At 61.5% G+C, this 19,521-nt stretch overlaps 1 protein-coding gene across 2 annotated transcripts in view; it reads right to left on the bottom strand.

Annotated features, from left to right (window-relative positions):
• TRPV4 (transient receptor potential cation channel subfamily V member 4) overlaps positions 1 to 15,839 on the bottom strand; it is a 40,094-nt gene extending 24,255 nt beyond the window's left edge. Inside the window, exon 1 of one of the 2 annotated variants that reach the window (XM_079762848.1) lies at positions 15,770 to 15,839. The gene's annotated coding sequence lies outside the window, so the exon portion shown is untranslated. The remainder of the gene's footprint in view (positions 1 to 15,769) is intronic. The other variant, XM_079762847.1, reaches the window with a different exon arrangement.
• Between the last annotated feature and the right edge of the window lie 3,682 nt (positions 15,840 to 19,521).

Consider the following 19,521-nt stretch of genomic DNA (forward strand, 5'->3'; position numbering starts at 1 on the left):
CAAACAGCCCGCAGCCAGCTGCTTCAAAGCCTCGTTGTAATGACAGGGTGCGGCCGCTGCTGCGGTGCCGCCAGCCCGGCAGGAGCTGCCCTGGAGCCTTCCAGGGCCCTGGACCCCACGCGGCTGGCTCGGGCCGGCTCCCCGCTCCCCGGCGTGAGCTGCAGGAGGAAGGGCCTCAGACACCCCGGACCCCAGCCCTGGAGCCGAGGCTTCCTCCCCCCAACCCCCCAGCCGCGGAGCCCACAGAGCAGGGCTCAGAGCAGGCTCCACACTTCGCCGTGCTGACCGGCAGGGCCACAGCCACAGCCACAGCGGGGTCTGTCACCTGTCACCGGGAGGTCCGAGGGCAGGGCCCGGCCAGAGCGAGCCCTGCCTCCCGGCGCCGGCACGGGGCTCAGGAGACCCCTGGGAGCCCGTCGCCCGTTTCCGCCCCAGCACCGCCGTTCTGACCCCATTTTCCAGAATCAGAAAGAAATCGAGTTCCGAGCCCTGGCTGGCCTCCCCGGCACAAACTCTGCCCCTGTGCGGGCGGGTCCCTCTTTGCCTGGTACCCCCCCCCCCGCTGTGTCCCAGCTCGACTGCCCCTCCCCCTGGGACGCCCTCCCTACGAACAAGCGGCCCGTGACCAACGTGTCACTGGTCCCATCTCTCAGGTGAGGACTCGGGGCTCCTAGGGGCAGGCACACGCATCGGTGCAGAGAACGTGTCCCCGCCGCCCAACGGGAGGGGCGGTGGGCATGGGGGAAAAGGCGGTTAAATGCGGAGGAGTGCTCACAGAACAGGCGTGGTGACGTACGGGCAGCGCAGGGAACAGAGTCTATGTCCCGGCTGCGTTAGGGTAATGCCACAGGCAGTGCCCTGCTGAACAGTACAATAGCTGTATGGTGTCAGGTGGGCACTGGTTCCATCAGGGTGACCACTCCACACGTTATATAAATGTCTATCACTGGGTTGTACACTTGAAACTAATATATCATATGTCAACTGAAATTAAAAAATAGCCCTAGCCGGTCTGGCTCAGTGTATAGAGCGTCGGCCTGCAGACCAAAGCGCTTCGATTCCGGTCAAGGGCATGTACCTCGGTTGCAGGCACATCCCCAGTGGGGGGTGTGCAGGAGGCAGCTGATCGATGTTTCTCTCTCATTGATGTTTCTAACTTTCTATCCCTCTCCCTTCTTCTCGGTAAAAAAATCAATAAAATATATATATTTTTTAAAATAGCCCTGGCGGGTTTGGCTAGTGTCGGCCTGCAGACCGAAGGGTCCTGGCTTCGATTCCGATCAAGGGCACGGACCTCGGTTGCAGGCTCCTCCCCGGCCCAGGCCCTGGTTGGGGCACGTGCAGGAGGCAACTAATCGATGTGCTTCTCTCACATCGATGTTTCTCTCTGTCTTTCCCTCTCTCTCTAAAAACCAATGGAAAAATATCCTCAGGTGAGGATTAACAAAAAAAAATAATAGTAAATTAATATTTTAATATTTAAAAAAGTAAAAATGAACAAGAGGGGCCGTCAGTGCCTGGAGGGAGACGAGCTGGACTTGCACCCAGGTCTCTGGCTCCAGCCCACGCTGAGCAGAGGAGGGACAGGCGCTGGCACGGAGGCCAGTTTCCTGGAACTCCCACCTCCCGCCCGGCAACAAGGAGACTCTGAACAGTCCCCCTCTGTCCCCTCCCGCCCAGCTCGCCAGCGGAGCAAATGAAGACTGGTCCCCACCTTGTTTGTTCTGCGGCTGCAAGAGAGGTGGGGACGGCAGGAGGCCTCTCTGATTTCAGAGAAGGAGAGAGAGAGAGAGAGAGAGAGAGAGAGAGAGATCAACGATGAGAGAGAATCACTGTTCGGCTGCCTCCTGCACGGCCTCTACTGGGGATCGAGCCCGCACCACACCTCCTAGAGTTCTTGGCAGATGCCAGGGACCTCAGAAATGTGAAGCACCCACTCAGTGCTGGCACCTAGTAGGACCTCAGTAGATAGCGGTTCCCGTCCAACAGCCAGGTGGAAGACGGAGACCTGGATCCGTGTCCCCTAGCAGCTGCCACATGACTTCAGGCTTTGTTCTGCGGGAACAAATGCCACATGCTGAGGCAGGAAGGAGTGTCTGTTGGGGGTACGCGCATTGAGGGGAGAAATTAAACACTCCAGAAACATCCCTGTCCCCCTCACTGGGGACCCCCAGGTCAGGAAGAGAAGAGGCATTGGGTACATGCCTCCACGGTCAACATGACCACACCCCTTTCCAAGACCCCCTCCCCCACTGGGGCTGGGCCTCATGGACACCCCCCTCAGGGAGCTCCCAAGGCCAGAGGTAGCTGGGAGGGCCCCTTCAGACCCCCCACCATGATGCACCCCCTCCTCTCAGGAACCCCAACCCAAGCATCAGGGTTTCTCGGGGCTCCACAGCTGCGCGTCTGAAGTCAGCCAGCCCGGGGTTCAACCCCCTGCCAGCCACTCACTGGCTGCTCGTAGCCTTGGGCGAGGCACCGTGATCAGTGTGAGTGTTTTTAATTATGATGAGATTGTAATTATGAAATAACCCTCCATCATTCTCAGGATTCTGCTGCTCTCACCCTGTGCCAGCGACCGGCCTATGCACTTCCCACGCGCACGCTCACCGGATGCTCACGGCAACCCACTCTGCTCCCAGGACACCGGGCAATGTCGGGGACGATGTCACAACATGCAGCAAAGAGAGGCCACCGGCGTCTAGTGGGTCAAGGCCAAGAATCAACAACGCAAGGACAGTCCCAAACCAAAAGGTGTACAGAGCTGAGGTTGCAGAGCCCGGCCCTGCAGGTAGGTGCTGCATAATTCCCATTTTACAGAGGAGGAACCTGAGGCTCAGAGGGGTTCAGTGCCTGAGGCCACAGAGCAGGTTCACAAGACTCAGGAATCAAACCTGGGCGGCCCTGACCCTCAGCCTGGGCACAGCCGGGTGCCGGTGCGGGCACCACCCCGAGCCCTTACCGTATCTGTCCAAGCTGCAAAGCGCCTGGAAGGAAGGGTCCCTGCCCCAGCTCAGGCCGTCTGAGCCCTAGTTCCCCGCCGGCACGATGAGGCTGTGACCACGGCGTCTATCCACAGGGCCGCTGCGACCGGGGGCTGCTCGGTGTCTCTTGGGCCCTGACTAAGCATTTGAAAAACTTTAGCTCTAGCTGGTGTGGCTCAGTGGATAGGGCGTCGGCCAGGGGACTGAAGGGTCCCGGGTTCAGTTCAGGTCAAGGGCATGTACCTTGGTTACAGGCACCATCCCCCCCCCTCCCCCCCAGTCGGGGTGTGTGCGGGAGGCAACCAGTGTGTCTCTCTCACATGGATGTTTCTCTCTCTGTCTCTCCTCTCCCTTCCACTCTCTCTAAAAGTCAATGGGAAGATCTCCTCGGTGAGGATTAACAAAGGAAAGAGCTCTCATCACCACCACCGTTAGGACAGTCCCAGTTAACTGTCCTCACCTCCCCCTCCCCCAGCACACACAGACTGGCATTCACCGCCCATGTCCAAACTCGCCAAGACCCTGAGCCTCGCCCGTGGTGAATCCCAGAGCCGGTGCGCAGAGCCGGGCTGCTGCTCCCTCTCAGAGCTGAGGAAACTGAGGCTCGGAGAGGCCAGGGAGTCAATGGCCTCTGGATCCTAACCCGGGATTCCTTCCACACCACACCACCCAGGCATGTGTACACACCAACGCACACGTACACACACACATGTAACACACACACACGCACACGGGCCTGCTCTGCCGCTCTGGCAGTTCCCTCCCCAAACACTACCCTGTTCTCTGCGGTCAGGAAAGAGCTCCCTCCCTGTTCTAATTTGCCCTGTGGGCTGTAATTACACATTCCAACCCCGTGCCAGACTCAGGGGGGCGGGCGGGTGCAGTCCTCTGGGGGCTCCTCCGCGGGAATGGCCTGCGCTTACTCGTGGCACCAGGCAAGCGTCAGGGGCTCCGCGGAGGACCGAGTGAGGGTAAAGGAGAGGGGGTACGCCCAGCCCAGCACCCGCGGGCCACGCCCCGTGGAATGGTGCCGAGGACCTGCGGGCCTGAGTGTGAACACGCCCAGCAGCCCGATTGCAGATGTTTTTGTTGTCAGCGTCCAAACCCTTTGTTTGAATATAAACACTAGATTGTCGTCCACACACAGATGGTGGCTATGGCGGGATGGGCGGAAGGGGGATCTGAATCTCAGAGCCAAGGAGCAGGACTAGAAGCCATTTACCTATTCATTCGTTCATGCATTCATTCAGCAAATATTGACTGAGCACCTACTGTGCACCAGGTACTAGGGACACAGCTGTGAGCGAGACAGAGAGAAAGCCCTGCCCTCCGGGCTGGCTTGTAGACTGGGGCAGAGTTCCCGGCGGGAGAGCAGAAAGCAGGTCCGGCCTGCTGCGTCGCTGTGTCGCTGTGCAGGCCAGACGGCTCGGGAGTGGCCCAAGCCTTCCTCTCTGCCAGGACAGAGCCCCAGACTCTCGGCACAGAGCCATCGGGAAGGTCACCCATCCTGCTCTGATGGCCCCCGAGGGCTCACGGGGCAGCCAAATCCACTCCTCACCTGGTGGGAGCCGTGGGGCATGGAAAGCGCGTGTGACGTCAGACAGAGCGGGGTGGCTCCCAGGCCCCCCCCTCCCCACTAGCTGGGGGGCCTGCGCACGCTCCGAGCCTCCCTGCCTCACCGGCGGGGATCGCAGCTGGGCTGTGCGGAGAATTACTGGAGTTGAGTCAAACCCCTGGCAGCGAAAGCCCTCGATGAGCAGCCAAGTCCGTCTCCCTGGGAACCCTGGATGCGCGGGGCGGGGGGAGGTCTGTTCCACCCAACCCCATGCCAGGGCCCTGGCTCTGCCCGATCGCATGGCAACCCTGGCACGCATTCGTCAAATCCCATCCTCCTGACGGCTGACGCGACCAGGCAAAGCTGCTTAGGGCCGGAGGCGAGTTCGGACGTGTGGGCTGCTGCACCCCACGGGGAGATTTCCGGGAGCCGCTCCTCCTGTCCCCTCCCTCCTGGATCAGGTCGCTCCGGGGCATCCTTTGAGTGCCACCTGTTTGCAGGCATCCTGGGGAAGCACAACAGTGGACCCCACAAAAGAATCTAGGAGGGGCCTTAGCCGGTTTGGCTCAGTAGATAGAGCATCGGCCTGTGGACTGAAAGGTCCTGGGTTTGATTCTGGTCCAGGGCACGTAACTCAGTTGCAGGCTCCATCCCTGGCCCGTGTGCAGGAGGCAACCAATTGATGTGTCTCTCACATTGATGTTTCTCTGTGTGTGTGTCTCTCCCCCGCTCTTCCACTTCCTCTAAAAATCAATGGAAAAATATCCTCGGGTGAGGATTAACAAAAAATAAAAGTTGATCTTTCCTTTAAAAAAAAAAAAAAAAGAATCGCCCTAACCGGTTTGGCTCAGTGGATAGAGCATCGGCCTGCGGACTGAGGGGTCCCAGGTTCGATTCCGGTCAAGGGCATGTACCTTGGTTGCGGGCACATCCCCAGTAGGAGGTGTGCAGGAGGCAGCTGATCGATGTTTCTCTCTCATCGATGTTTCTAACTCTCTACCCCTCTCCCTTCCTCTCTGTAAAAAATCAATAAAATATATTAAAAAATAAAAATAAATTTAAAAAAAAAAAAGAATCTAGGAGGGAAGGCAGATGGCTTCCCCTCCCGGCCGCTGGGCCGTCCCTGGCGTGGCTTCCTGCAGCCACCGGCTCCCCCTCCTCAGGTCCGTGCACGGGCCCGGCCCTGCCGCCCAGAAGCCCTCCTGGCCCCGTCTAGAGCTCACTCCAGAGCCACCTGCGCCCCTTCATGCACGTTCCTGGTCACACTTTAAATGCACCGGTGCTGTTCTCTGTCCATCTCCTCTCTCCTCTCGTTCTCCCCTCGAGGCAGGGCTTTGTGTCCGCTGCCCCCAGCACTGAGCTGTGCCAGGCGGACGGAGGCGTTCGGAACCGTGCTTTCCTCTCAGACCCGGGCCCTGTGGTCCGGCTGCGAGGAGGAGGGGCTTGGGCTGGGCTCTGCAGAGTGGACGGTGAAGGGCAGAGGAGACGGCAGGTCAGTGAGCAGGAGAGCGGGCAGGGCTCCGCGGACGGGTGCGGTGAGGCACCGGAGGTGAAGGCAGGAAGGAAAGATGAGTGAGTGGGGGGTAGGAGGCAGGCAGACCAGGGGGGAGGTTTGGGGTCCCCACACAGACCCAGGGCACGCCCTCCTGCCCCATCCTGGGGCTCCTTGCCCAACCCACGGAGCCCCACTTCCCGTGGTACCCTGGAATACACAGACTGGGAGCACCTGGGAGGGAGGTGCGAATGGGGAAGGGACTAGGACAGGACCCTAAGGTTTGCTGGTTCTGGAGAGAAGACCCCAGCCCGACCAGCCCCACCTTCCAGGGGGAGGAACTGAGGCTCAGAGAGGGGCAGCCACTGGCCCAGCGCTGCCCAGCTCCCGAGTGGGGAGCAGGATTAACACCGTGGCCCCAGGACCTGTGCCTCGGTGGACACTTACAAGGGAAGGGTGGGAGGAGGGGGCGCGTGGGGGGGGCTGTGTGACCCGGGACAGGTCAGCTGGCCCTCCTGTGCCTCGGTTTCCTCGCCTGTAAATGGCGATGACCCAGCGCCCGCCCAGCGGACTGAGGGCAGGAGACGGTGCGCCCAGCCCAGCCCGGCGGGCCCGGCCCCGGGACGGGGTGCTGGGAGCCTGTGTGGCCGTGCTGTTCGTGGAGGAGGGATGGCCATCGACTGAGCACCAAGGGAGGCCTGGCTCCCAGGGCGGGCGAGTGGCTGGCCCGGAGCCCGGAGCCCGGAGCCGCCTCAGAGCAGCCGCCGCTGGGACCTCGGCCCCTGGGCCAAACGAAACCTCCTGCTTGCCAGGCTGCCGGGCGGCAGCAGCGGGGGAGGCACCCCGCCACGCTGGGCACCGTCCCGCCGCCTGTATTTACCCAGCGGCCCAGCCCGCTTCCTGCCTGCTGCACAGTGGCCGCCTGTCCCGGGCAGACAGAGCCCCAGTGTCCTGTCCGCCTCCCACCGGGAGGTGCCCCTCACACTCACACCACCGGGCTGGGCAGCGCGGGGTGACTCACCGGGCCCGCGGCGGGCAATGTCAGCGTGACCACGGCACAGGCTCGGTCACTCACAGGCCCGTGCTCCAGGGATTCCAACGGGCTCACAAAATCCCGCCCCCCAGCTCTCCTGGGCACCAGGCCGTCCAAGGGCCCCAGCGAGGGGGAGCCGTGGGAGGCAGGGTGGCGAGTGGGTGAAGGGCACACACCACGCAGCCCAGAGGCCACGTGTGACCGGACACACACACACACACACACACACACACACACACATTCAGGGAATCGTCCCGCACCGCAGACCCGAGAGCCAGACAGCAGGTCCTGCTGCCGGGCTGGGGGGGGGGGGGGGGGGGGCGGGGGGGCAGTGACAGCCAATGGGTAGGGGTCCCTCCAGGGCAACGAGAGGTTCTGGAGCCACACGGTGTGACGCCGCACAGCCCTGCGTGCGCACAAACCACTGCACGCACCCTCCGAACGGGCGAGTGGTTCTTACGGGAATCAGCCCTCAGCAAGCTGCAAAGCCGTGATCTTGGACAATGGTTTCCCCTCCCTGAGCCTCAGTTTCCTCGGCGAAGTACAGGGTCTGGCACGCCGCAGGGGCTCAAGGACATGCTGACCCTTCCTCGGGGGCGCCCGCTCCGTCCCGGGCCTCCCCTCCGGTCAGCGCGGAGCCCAGGAGCCCGCCCGCTCGGACAGTCCTGCTCAGAGCGCCATGCTGCCAGCTCAGCCCAGGAGGAGGGTGGTCTCGGAGCCTCCAGCCCCTCTCCTGGAGGGAGGACAGTCACGGAGGACACCCCCCCCCCCAGAGGACTGAGCAGACAGGACGGAGCAGACGGGACAGGACGGAGCAGACAGGACATTAGGGAGCAGACGGGACGGAGCAGACAGGACGGAGCAGACAGGACGGAGCAGACGGGACGGAGCAGACAGGACAGGACGGAGCAGACGGGATGGAGCAGACGGGACGGAGCAGACGGGACGCAGCAGACAGGACGGAGCAGACAGGATGGAGCAGACAGGACGGAGCAGACAGGACAGGACGGAGCAGACAGGACAGGACGGAGCAGACAGGACGGAGCAGACAGGACGGAGCAGACAGGTCGGAGCAGACAGGACGGAGCAGACAGGTCGGAGCAGACAGGACGGAGCAGACAGGACGGAGCAGACAGGTCGGAGCAGACAGGACGGAGCAGACAGGACAGGACGGAGCAGACGGGACGGAGCAGACAGGACAGGACGGAGCAGACAGGTCGGAGCAGACAGGACGGAGCAGACAGGACAGGACGGAGCAGACAGGACGGAGCAGACAGGACGGAGCAGACAGGACGGAGCAGACAAGACAGGACGGAGCAGACAGGATGGAGCAGACAGGACAGGACGGAGCAGACGGGATGGAGCAGACGGGACGGAGCAGACAGGACAGGACGGAGCAGACGGGATGGAGCAGACGGGACGCAGCAGACGGGACGCAGCAGACAGGACGGAGCAGACAGGATGGAGCAGACAGGACAGGACGGAGCAGACGGGACGGAGCAGACAGGACAGGACGGAGCAGACAGGTCGGAGCAGACAGGACGGAGCAGACAGGACAGGACGGAGCAGACAGGACAGAATGGAGCAGACAGGACGGAGCAGACAGGACGGAGCAGACAGGACAGGACGGAGCAGACAGGTCGGAGCAGACAGGTCGGAGCAGACAGGACGGAGCAGACAGGACAGGACGGAGCAGACGGGACGGAGCAGACGGGACGGAGCAGACAGGACAGGACGGAGCAGACAGGACAGGACGGAGCAGACAGAACAGGACGGAGCAGACAGGACAGGACGGAGCAGACAGGACGGAGCAGACGGGACTGAGCAGACAGGACAGGACGGAGCAGACAGGACAGGATGGAGCAGACAGGACAGGACGGAGCAGACAGGACTGAGCAGACAGGACAGGACGGAGCAGACAGGACGGAGCAGACGGGACGGAGCAGACAGGACAGGACGGAGCAGACAGGACGGAGCAGACAGGACAGGACGGAGCAGACGGGACGGAGCAGATAGGACAGGACTGAGCAGACAGGACGAAGCAGACAGGACAGGACGGAGCAGACAGGACAGGATGGAGCAGACGGGACGGAGCAGACGGGACAGGACGGAGCAGACAGGACGGAGCAGACAGGACAGGACGGAGCAGACAGGACGGAGCAGACAGGACAGGACGGAGCAGACGGGACGGAGCAGACGGGACGGAGCAGACGGGACAGGACGGAGCAGACAGGACGGAGCAGACGGGACAGGACAGAGCAGACGGGATGGAGCAGACGGGACGGAGCAGACAGGACAGGACTGAGCAGACAGGACAGGACGGAGCAGACAGAACAGGACGGAGCAGACAGGACAGGACGGAGCAGACAGGACGGAGCAGACGGGACTGAGCAGACAGGACAGGACGGAGCAGACAGGACAGGATGGAGCAGACAGAACAGGACGGAGCAGACAGGACAGGACGGAGCAGACAGGACGAAGCAGACGGGACGGAGCAGACAGGACAGGACGGAGCAGACAGGACGGAGCAGACAGGACAGGACGGAGCAGACGGGACGGAGCAGATAGGACAGGACTGAGCAGACAGGACGAAGCAGACAGGACAGGACGGAGCAGACAGGACGGAGCAGACAGGACAGGATGGAGCAGACGGGACGGAGCAGACGGGACAGGACGGAGCAGACAGGACAGGACGGAGCAGACAGGACGGAGCAGACAGGACAGGACGGAGCAGACAGGACAGGATGGAGCAGACGGGACGGAGCAGACGGGACAGGACGGAGCAGACAGGACGGAGCAGACGGGACAGGACAGAGCAGACGGGACGGAGCAGACGGGACGGAGCAGACGGGATGGAGCAGACGGGACGGAGCAGACAGGACAGGACGGAGCAGACAGGTCGGAGCAGACGGGACAGAGCAGACGGGATGGAGCAGACAGGACAGAGCAGACGGGACGGAGCAGACGGGACGGAGCAGACGGGATGGAGCAGACGGGACGGAGCAGACAGGACAGGACCGAGCAGACAGGTCAGAGCAGACGGGACAGAGCAGACAGGATGGAGCAGACGGGACGGAGCAGACGGGATGGAGCAGACAGGACGGAGCAGACAGGACAGAGCAGCGCTGGGAGGAAGGGTGTTCTCACCTCCTCACTTCCATCTCTCGCCGCCTCTGGGAAGCTACCAGGACAGGCACGGGCCCCTTTCCCACCTGGGAGGCTGAGGCCAGAGGGGAGAGGACGCCCACCCCAACAATATACACACCCCTCACCGCATCACACCTGCAAACCCGGAGGAGAGCGGACACGCGGAATGAAGGGGTGGGGGCGCTGGAGAAGGGAGCCGGAGGCACAGAAAACCAGTGTGCGGTGCTCAATCGCCCAGCCCGCCGCACACCAGCTCACGCCCACAGCAGGCTGGCTGGTGCCTGGAGTGAGGGCTGGGGCCAGGGCCCGCGTCCCACCCTCCGCAGCACCTCCTGTCTGCCTTCCCCCAAGTAACTCGGGAAGGTGGGCATTCTCATCTTCATTCCCAGATAACACATGAAGCCCCAGAAGAATGGAGGTTGCGGCTGGCATTTATCCAGTCATGCCATCTGAGGTAGGCATTACTGTTACCCCGTTTCACAGATGAGCAAACTGAGGCTTGGAGAGACCAAGAGACCCAGCTGAGGTCACAACTCAGCAGGAAGGGAATGTGCCTAGGGTCCAACCATCTGCTTTTAAACCCATTTGAGCCCTGGCTGGGTAGCTTAGTTGGCTGGAGTTGTCACCTTGATAGGCTAAGGTTGTGGGTTTGATTCCCAGTCAGGGCACATAAAAGAAACAGCCAAAGAATGCAACAAATCCCTCTCTCTCTCTCTCTCCCACCCCCCTCCTTCCCTCCCTCCCTCCCTTCTCTGTCTCTCTCTAGTAAATTAAATAAATTAAAAAAAAAAAAAAAGAGCTGAGAATTAAATAAATAAACCCAGCTGAGTTCAGCGCTCCGGGCCTACGGAGACCTCTCTCCGGGGCCACCCTGCGAAGTGCCACAGCCCTGGGGACTCACGGACAGCGTGAGGAGCTGACACTCAGACAGACGGGACTGGAGTCCTGGCTCTGCGCTGAGTGGGGTGCGGCCCCAGGCGGAGCGCTCCCCCCTCGCGGCACCCACCGCTGGTCCTCGGTCACTGGTGGATGTCGGCCCCAAAGGACTGCACGTGGGTGATGGGAACGCGGACGCAAGCTCCGGAGGGCAGGCCCCCTCCTGCGCTGTCACCGCCGAGTCCCCGGGCCGGACAGGCCTGCACGCAGCAGCTGCTCACGCACCGCCAAGTGACCAATCTGCGCTCCACGAAGAGCAAATGGACGGAACCAGAGACAGCCATGCTCCCGGCGACAGCCTCCCAGGGAACCTGGACCCAACTACCCAGCTAACCCCCCTCGCAGGCCCCGTCCCGAGTGCCCACCACGAACCCGGCGCCCACTGAGGGCGAGGGCTCTCACGAGTCCACTTTGGCCGATGAGGAAACGGAGGCTCGGAGAGGCCAGAACACGCCAAGCTCTCTCTGAACCTGGCCCCCGCCTTGCTGGTCTGTCCGTTCGCTCCTCCCTCCTTCCTTCGTTCATTCACCCACTCTGTCTCTGTATTTCACGCCTCCCCTCCGCGCCAAGGGAAGACAGAGTGAGCCAGCCCCGGTCCCCATCCGAGGCCCCTGGCCCTGTGCCCGCTGGGGTCTCCTCTGAGGTGTATGTTGGAAGTGCGAGCACACACACACACACATGCGCACACACACGCACACACATACACACACATGCACACACACGCACACACACGCACACACACGAGGAGCTGTCCCAGCAGTGGTCAGCCCTCCTGGACAGCCGAGTGTAGCCCAGGCCACTCCACCCTCAGGAAAAACAGGCGCCTGGTGAGACTGAGCGGCCCTTTGTGTGCGGCTGGCAGGCGGGCGGCGGGCGGGCGGGCGGCCGTTACTCACCCCGGAGAAAAAGAGGAGCATTCCCATTTGGTCAGCGGCCCGCCCGTCACCCCTCTCCTTGCCCCCCCCCCTCCTGTGGCTTTTCCTGTCCCCTGAGCTCATCGGGAGCAGACTTGGGAGGGCCTCCTGTGCCCCCAGCATGAGCTCTGTGATCCGCCCTCACCCACGAGGAAACCTGCCCAGAGGTGGGGCGACTCCCTTGGGCCAGCCCGTCAGCAGTGGCCAGGGCTGGGGCGAAGGAGAGGCGGTGATCAGGAAGGGGCTCCGAGGCAGGAAGGAAGTCGGAGTCACGACGACCGTAAGGGCCTGGCCTCCCATCCTGGTGCCCCCCAGTAAGGGTGCCAGCTCATGGGACCCAGCGACACCCAAGGCAGGGGGGGCCCTGGCCGGGGCAGGAGTGGCAGCTGGAATACCCCGAATACCCCGCACACTGGCAGAGCTCTGACTTCCAGTAACCCCCAGGTGGCAGCCCAAGAAACAGAGAGGTTAAGCCACTTCCTGAGGTCACACGGCAGTGAGTGGCAGAGCGGAGATGTGAGCCGAGGTGGGGCAGACTCCAAGAGGGGTGAGTCCAAGGTGGCTTTCAGGAAGGACGCTAAGCCAGTCACTGGGCTTTCAGGGACCCCAGGGGACCAGTCACTCGGCTCTGGCTTCCATTCCAGCTCTGCCAGCAGCCAGCAGGGCATCCTGGGCAAACTGCTTCTCTCTGAGTCTGTCTTCTCGGCTGTAAAATGGGAGTCCGCCTTCCTGCCCCCCCCCCCACACACACACACCGCCAGAAGGCGAGGCTGTGACACCACGGAAGTTAACATCGGGCACGAGACACTGGTTATAAATTAAACAGTCATTGGTGCGTTGAGGACAGTCCACCACCACCCCACAAAGCAGGCACTACCATCATCCCCATTTTACAGATGAGGAAACCGAGGCCCCAGGAGAGAGGGAATTTACTGAGAGCTGGATCTGAACCAGGTAGCCAGGCTCCAGCCCTGGTTTAAGCATTAAATCAGGAAAGTAGGAAAGATAGCTTTGGCACGTAGCTGACGCTCGTAAATATTTCATGGGTGAAAGGCATCGTCCTTTGTCCAAACACAAGTCTAGATTTGCCCCTGCTACCTCCCACCCGCCTGCCTGGCTCCCAGGGGCTCCCAGGAGGGCATCCTGGACCAGTCCGGGACAGGACGAGGAAGAAGATGGTGCTGTAGAGCCCCACTGTGTGCCCTGACTGTCCTGGCCAAGTGAGAACTGAGAGCCCATTTGACAGAAAAGAAAACTGAGGCTCAGAGAGGTCAGGTGACTTGCCTGAGCTCCCCGGTGAGGGCGGGGCAGCCCAGGGTTGAGCCCACGTCTGTCTGAGCAGTTCAGGTTCTTGTCTCTATGCCACATCTTCTCAACAACTGCGGACCCAGACAGACGGGACAGGCCACCCTGGACACGGAAGGGCATGGATTTTGAAATTAGACGAATGGGGTTCCGATCCCAGCTCTGCCCCTTTCCAGCTAAGAGATCCTGAGCAAGCGACGTCGCTGCTCAGACCTCAGTTCCTCCCTCTCAAAAATGGGTGCGATCACAGTGCTGTGTCCAGAAGTGCTAAGGACAGTTGGCCCAGCACCTGACCCACAGTAAGTGCTCAATAAATGCTCGCTCTCATCGTCATGACGACAAGGCAGCCAGGCAGAACCTTGTACCCAGAGTTCAGAGCGGGTCATAGGTATCTCAAGAGATCTGAATTAATCTTTAACAGGTGAATTCCTCTGAAAATTAGCGATGCGGAGCATTCCAGGGGCCGGCGGGCAGGAAACGTCCTCTTGGCTCCCCAGATCCTGTGACAAGACGCGAAGCTGTTCCCTGGGTCCCTAGGACTTGGGGAGGAACCTGGCGTGTCTTTCCCAGAATCAAATGGGGGCACCTGAAGGAGGCAGCAGGCCAGTGGCCTGTGAGGGGTAGAGATGCCCATTTCACGTGGACCTCCCTCCAGGAACAGACAAAGGAGCTCAAATGACTCCCCCATCTCAGAGCGATGTGCTCAGTCGCTCAGCTAGGCCACAGAGCACCTACTGAGCACCTACTGTGTGCCAGGCACGGCGCGGCCAGCCTTGTGCACTTCTCTCCCTCCTGCATCTCCTTCCAGGCACCCTCCAGTTCCCACCTGGCCTCACACCTCCTCCCTGGACCAGCCGCCCTGCCTGGCCCCACTCTGCAGCCAGGGGACCTTTCCAGACCACACACCCAGCATGCCCCCCCAACCTGGACATTAGGGCTCGGGTGGGACCTGGGCCCTGCCTCTCTGATCCCGCCCCCTTCCTGTTTACATCACACTCCACACACACGGAACAATTTCCTGACTCTACAAGCCCAAGGTTTACTCACCTTACTCCGTTTCTCTTTTTTTTAATATATATTTTTATTGATTTCGTAGAGGAAGGGAGAGGGAGAGAGAGATAGAAACATCTATGATGAAAGAGAATCACCAATTGACTGCCTCCTGCACGCCCCCCACTGGGAATGGAGCCCACAACCCCCGCCTGTGCCCTGACCGGAATCGAACCGTGACCTCCTGGTTCATAGGTCGACGCTGAGCCACGCCGGCCGGGCTCCTTACCCATTGCAAGATGACCCACCTGGTTTTAAACGTGAACCTGACTGGCCCCTGAGTGCCATTTGGCACCTGTTTGGGAAGCCCCCCTCCCCAATTCACCAATAAAGGTGGGAAAGAGGGGTCCCTAGCCTTTCTGGTTCCCACTGTTACTCAGACAGAAAGAACTGCAGAAACGTGGAGATGGCCCACTCCCTTCTTCACCCCTTTCTATGAAGGTGTTTGTGGCACCACCACCGGCACAGACCCCACGGCCAGCGCTGAGCGCTGAGCGCGCCAGGGCTGCCGGGGCTGCGCACTGGCCCCCGTCCCCACCACAGCCCTGGGTGGCCCCCATGCTGCCCCCACTTCCCAGGGGGCACTAGGGGCCTAGCTCAAGGTCACCGGCGGGGGGTGGCAGGGAGGACCCCCGAGGGAGGCCACCTCTTGGCCTTCCTCAGGAAGCAGTCGCTGAGCTGGAGCCGGTCCGGCCCGAGCCAGTGCAAACCTGAGGTCCCCGCGCAGCGCAGCCCCCGGCCCCGTGCCCGGCCTCAGGGCGGCATGCCCCCGCCGCCGGAGAAGCTGAGCCAGCACGGCCGCGGCCCGCCCGTCCCTTCCGGGGCCCTGGGTGCCGGGCGGGGGGCCTTGGGCGCTGGGCAGCCCTGGCTCTCAACTCCACTTGGCTCCGTCTGCCCTGAGCCTCGGTGTCCCCATCTGCGGAATGGGCGCTCACCGGCGTGTCAGTGCCGGCCTCCGGCCCCGGGCAGCGGCGGTCCCTCCGGCCCCCGCCGGGGTGCACGCAGGGCTGAGGCTCAGGCCCCGCCGCTGCGGAGAAGACGGTCCGGCCCCGTAGACAGACGGCTCTGAGGTCCCGGCCTGCGTCCCGCGGCTCGCGCGGGGGTCCGGGGCCCGCGCCCTCCGCCCAGCCGCCCCTGGGGTGCCGGCGGGGCTTCCGCGGGACCGGGCTCTCCCGCCGAGACCTGCCGCCCCCGAGCCCGCGTGGGCGCCCCGTTCGCAGGTGAAGGACGGCCCCCGGGAGCGGTCCCGGCCCCGGAGAGCCCGGCGCCCCCGCGGCGTCCCAGCAGCAGCGCGCGGGGACCTGGCCGCGCGCCCCTCCCCGGTCCCGGCCCGAGGGCTCGGGCGCCACTCACCTCCGGGACCGCGCGGCGCCGGCGGCCGGAGCGGGCGCTTCCTGAGTCCCCGCGCCGCCCCGCGCCGCCCACCGCGGCGCCCCTCCTCCTCCGCTCAGGTTACGGGCCGCCCCCCCTCCCCCCGCCCCTCACTCCCCGCCCCTCCCCTCCCCCCGGGGCCCGGCCGTCGGACCCCCACCTCTGCCGGGGCGGAGCGGGAGCCTCAGTCTCCTCACCCAGGAAATGGGCCCGATCCCGGGCGGAGGGCAGGCGCTGGTTGGCCGCTGAGCCCCCGCTCCGGTCCGGTCACCCGGCACCGCCTGCTCCGCGGTCCCTGGAGCCGGGATCGGCCCTTCACCCGTCTGCGGGGTCCCTCCGGGCTGGGGCTGCGCAAACGGGGCGCCTTTTCCCCGCCTTTCCCAGCGCTAAGCACCGAGCCCGGGCCTGCAGGGCCCAATGGCTCTTCTCCGCCCCGGCCGCTTGGTTGCTCCCTAGCGCGGGCAGCTCCCTCCTGCCCTGACCCCAGCCTGGTGGGCGCAGCCCCTGGGAACACGGCCGGCCCTTTTGTCTCTCTTGGTTTTTGTTGTTTATTTTTTTTATTGATTTCAGAGAGGGAGGGAGAGAGAGAAACAGTAATTATGAGAGAGAATCATTGATCGGCTGCCTTCTGCACGCCCCACACTGGGGATCAAGCCCACAACCCAGGTGTACGCCCTGGCCGGGAATTGAACCGTGACCTCCTGGTTCATAGGTCAACCCTCAACCACTGAGCCACACCGGCCTGGCATGACACTCCCATGGGGAAGACAGTGGAATTTTAAAACTGTTGGAAAGAGAGAACCAGAACAAAATGGTATGCTCAAACCAGTCACCAGTGGGAGACATTTTACAAAAAAATAAACCTTAATAATGAAGTCACTGAGCATGTGGGGAGAGGGGTCAAGTAGACCTTCCTCCCAATCAGGCTGTGAGGTGGGGACTGCTGTGTCCCCTTTACAGATGGAAATTGGGGCTTGGAGAGGATGTGGCCTCTCCGAACGCTGCTCCCTCCTGCGGGGGTGGGGAAGAGAATCTTTTTGCCTCCGGACTCCAGGATGGTAAACAGCAAGCCCAGCTCCAGCAGTGTGAGGAATGTAAACAGAGGGCCCTTGCCTCGCCCTCCTGACCTCTGACGGACAGCCTATATGCCGGAGGCCTGGTCTGGTCTGGGCCGGGCCAGGCCGGGCTGGGCCGGGCTGGGAAGCAGAGGAGTAATGGGCAGGACTAGTCTGGGCCCCTTTCTGCAGAGAAGTCTGTCTCAAATGGAAAGAAAATGACAAGGGTGATCCCTGCCGGCCAACAGGAGGCTGAAGGCGGGGACGGCGGAGATGGGGCTGGGAGATGCTCATTCTTCTCCAAGGTCAGGGAGATGCAGTGTGAGCCCCACGGTCACCGCAGCTGACCCGACTCCTTCCTGACCCCCATTTCACAGACTGGGCCACTGAGGACCCCTGCGAGGATGTGCCTCATCTCGGTCCCGGGGCCTTGTTCCTGACGCCTGGGTTCAAACCGCCCTGCCGCTGAGGAGGAAAATGGGTACCAGTTTCCAAGAAGCAAGGACATTAACTGCCTTGTTTGCAGCTGCAGGACCAGCTCCTGGCACTTAGTAGGTGTTTTAAAACACTGGCTGGTTGAGCTAGAGGGAGAGGGGAATAGAAAGTTACTGCTTAGTGGGCACCAAGTTTGTTTTGCAAAATGAAAGCGTTAGGGAGATGGGTGGTGGTGATGTTTGCACAACATGAAGGTACTTAATGCCACTGAACTATACACTTAAAATCGGTTTCCGATGGCCAATTCTGATATGTGTATTTTCCCACAATTAAAAAAAGTGGGGAAAAATACCGGTTGAAAGCAGGCAGAGGTGAGCCGGAAGAGAGCATGAGGCGGTCAGCCACCCAGCAACCCCTCCTGCTTCTGCAGAAGGTGAGCAAGGGCGCTGTAGGAGGTGCCTGCCATCACTTGGCGGCTCCTCGCTGGTGACACTCCCCAGCGCCGGGAAGGGAAGAGACTCCACGGAACTCTCTTCTGAGGGAAGGAGGAGTTCAGCGCAGCCCGAGAGGCGGTGGACGCGACAGGCAGCCCGGCTGTGGGCCCACCGGTCCCAGAGTGCCGCAGGGGCACAGCTCTTCCACCCAAGGGGCTCCTGGCCACACCTAGAGCCTGCACTTAGCCAGCACCTACTGTATACCGGACAGTGCCAGGCGCTGGGGAGAAACGGTGAGTTGGGGGCGATCAAGCCTGCAAGGGAGGGCAGTTGGGGGTCACCAGGCCTGCAGAGGAGGGAAGTTGGGGGCGACCGGGCCTGCCAGGAAGGGCAGTTGGGGGAGACCCAGGCCTGCAGGGGAGAGCAGTTGGGGGGGGACCAGGCCTGCAGGGGAGGGCAATTGGGGGTGATCAAGCTTACAGGGGAAGGCAGTTAGGGGTGACCAGGCCTGCAGGGGAGGGCAGTTAGGGGCAATCAGGCTGGCAGGGGAGCAGTTAGGCATTAATCAGGCTGTCAGGGGAGTGGTTAGGGGGTGGTCAGGCTGGCAGGCAGAAGTGGTTAGGGGCAATCAGGAAGGCAGGCAGGCGAGCAGTTGGGAGCCAACAGTCCTGGATTGTGAAAGGGATGTTCTACTGCCCGTTTAGGGCAGTCGGACATCCCTCGAGGGGTCCCAGATTGGAGAGAGTGCAGGCTGGGCTGAGTGACACCCAACCCTGGGAACGAATTTCGTGCACCAGGCCTCTAGTTATTTAATAACATGCTATTTAGTCTCCATGAGTTTAAATGCTTTTGGATGTTTTTACTGTAGTTGATTTCTAATTTCATTCCACTGTGATCTGAGAAGATGCTTGATATGATCTCAGTCTTCTTGAACTTCTAGACTCTAGAATCCAGAGGATTATTTTCTGTCCTAGCATGTGGTCTGTTTTTGTGAATGATTCATGTGCACTTGAGAAGAATGTATATTTTGCAGCTTTGGGGTGAAATGTTCTATAAATGTCAACTAAATCCATCTGATCCAGTGTGCTCTTTAGAGTCACCTTTTCCTTGTTATTTTTTTGTCTGGGAGATCTATCCAGTGAAGTCAGCAGGGTGTTTAAGTTCCCTACTATGATTGTCTTGTCAATCTCTCCCTTAAAGTCTTTTAGAAGTTTTTTTTTTATATATTTAAGTGCTCCTGTATTGGGTGCATATATGTTTACCAGGGTTATATCCTCTTGTTGGATCAATCCGTTCAGTATTATGTATTTAGTATTATGACTTTTGTTATAATAATTATTAGAGGCCCGGTGCACAAAATTCGTGTATGGGGGGGGGGGGGGTCCCCCTCAGCCCAGCCTGCACCCTCTCTAATCCTCGACCCCTTGAGGGATGTCCAAATGCTGGTTTAGGCCTGACCCTGGGGATCGGGCCTAAACCGGCAGTCGGACATCCCTCTCACAATCCTGGACTGCTGGCTCCTAATTGCTCACCTGCCTGCCTGCCTGGTTGCCCCTAACTACCCCCTCCCTGCCTGCCAGGTCGCCCCCACTGCCCCCTCCCTGCCAACCTGGTTGCTCCTAACTGCCCCACCCCCCGCCAGCCTGGTCACCGCTTACTGCCCGCCCCCTGCTGGCCTGGTCGCCCCTAACTGCCCCCCCCCCCGCTGGCCTGGTTGCCCCTCACTGCCCCCCCCTGCCTGCCTGGTCATCCCCAACTGCCCCCCCTGCTGGCATGGTCACCCCCAACTGCCCCCTCCTGCTGGCCTGGT

Source organism: Cnephaeus nilssonii (assembly GCF_951640355.1).
Source record: "Cnephaeus nilssonii genome assembly, chromosome: 22".
Lineage (NCBI taxonomy): Eukaryota > Metazoa > Chordata > Mammalia > Chiroptera > Vespertilionidae > Cnephaeus > Cnephaeus nilssonii.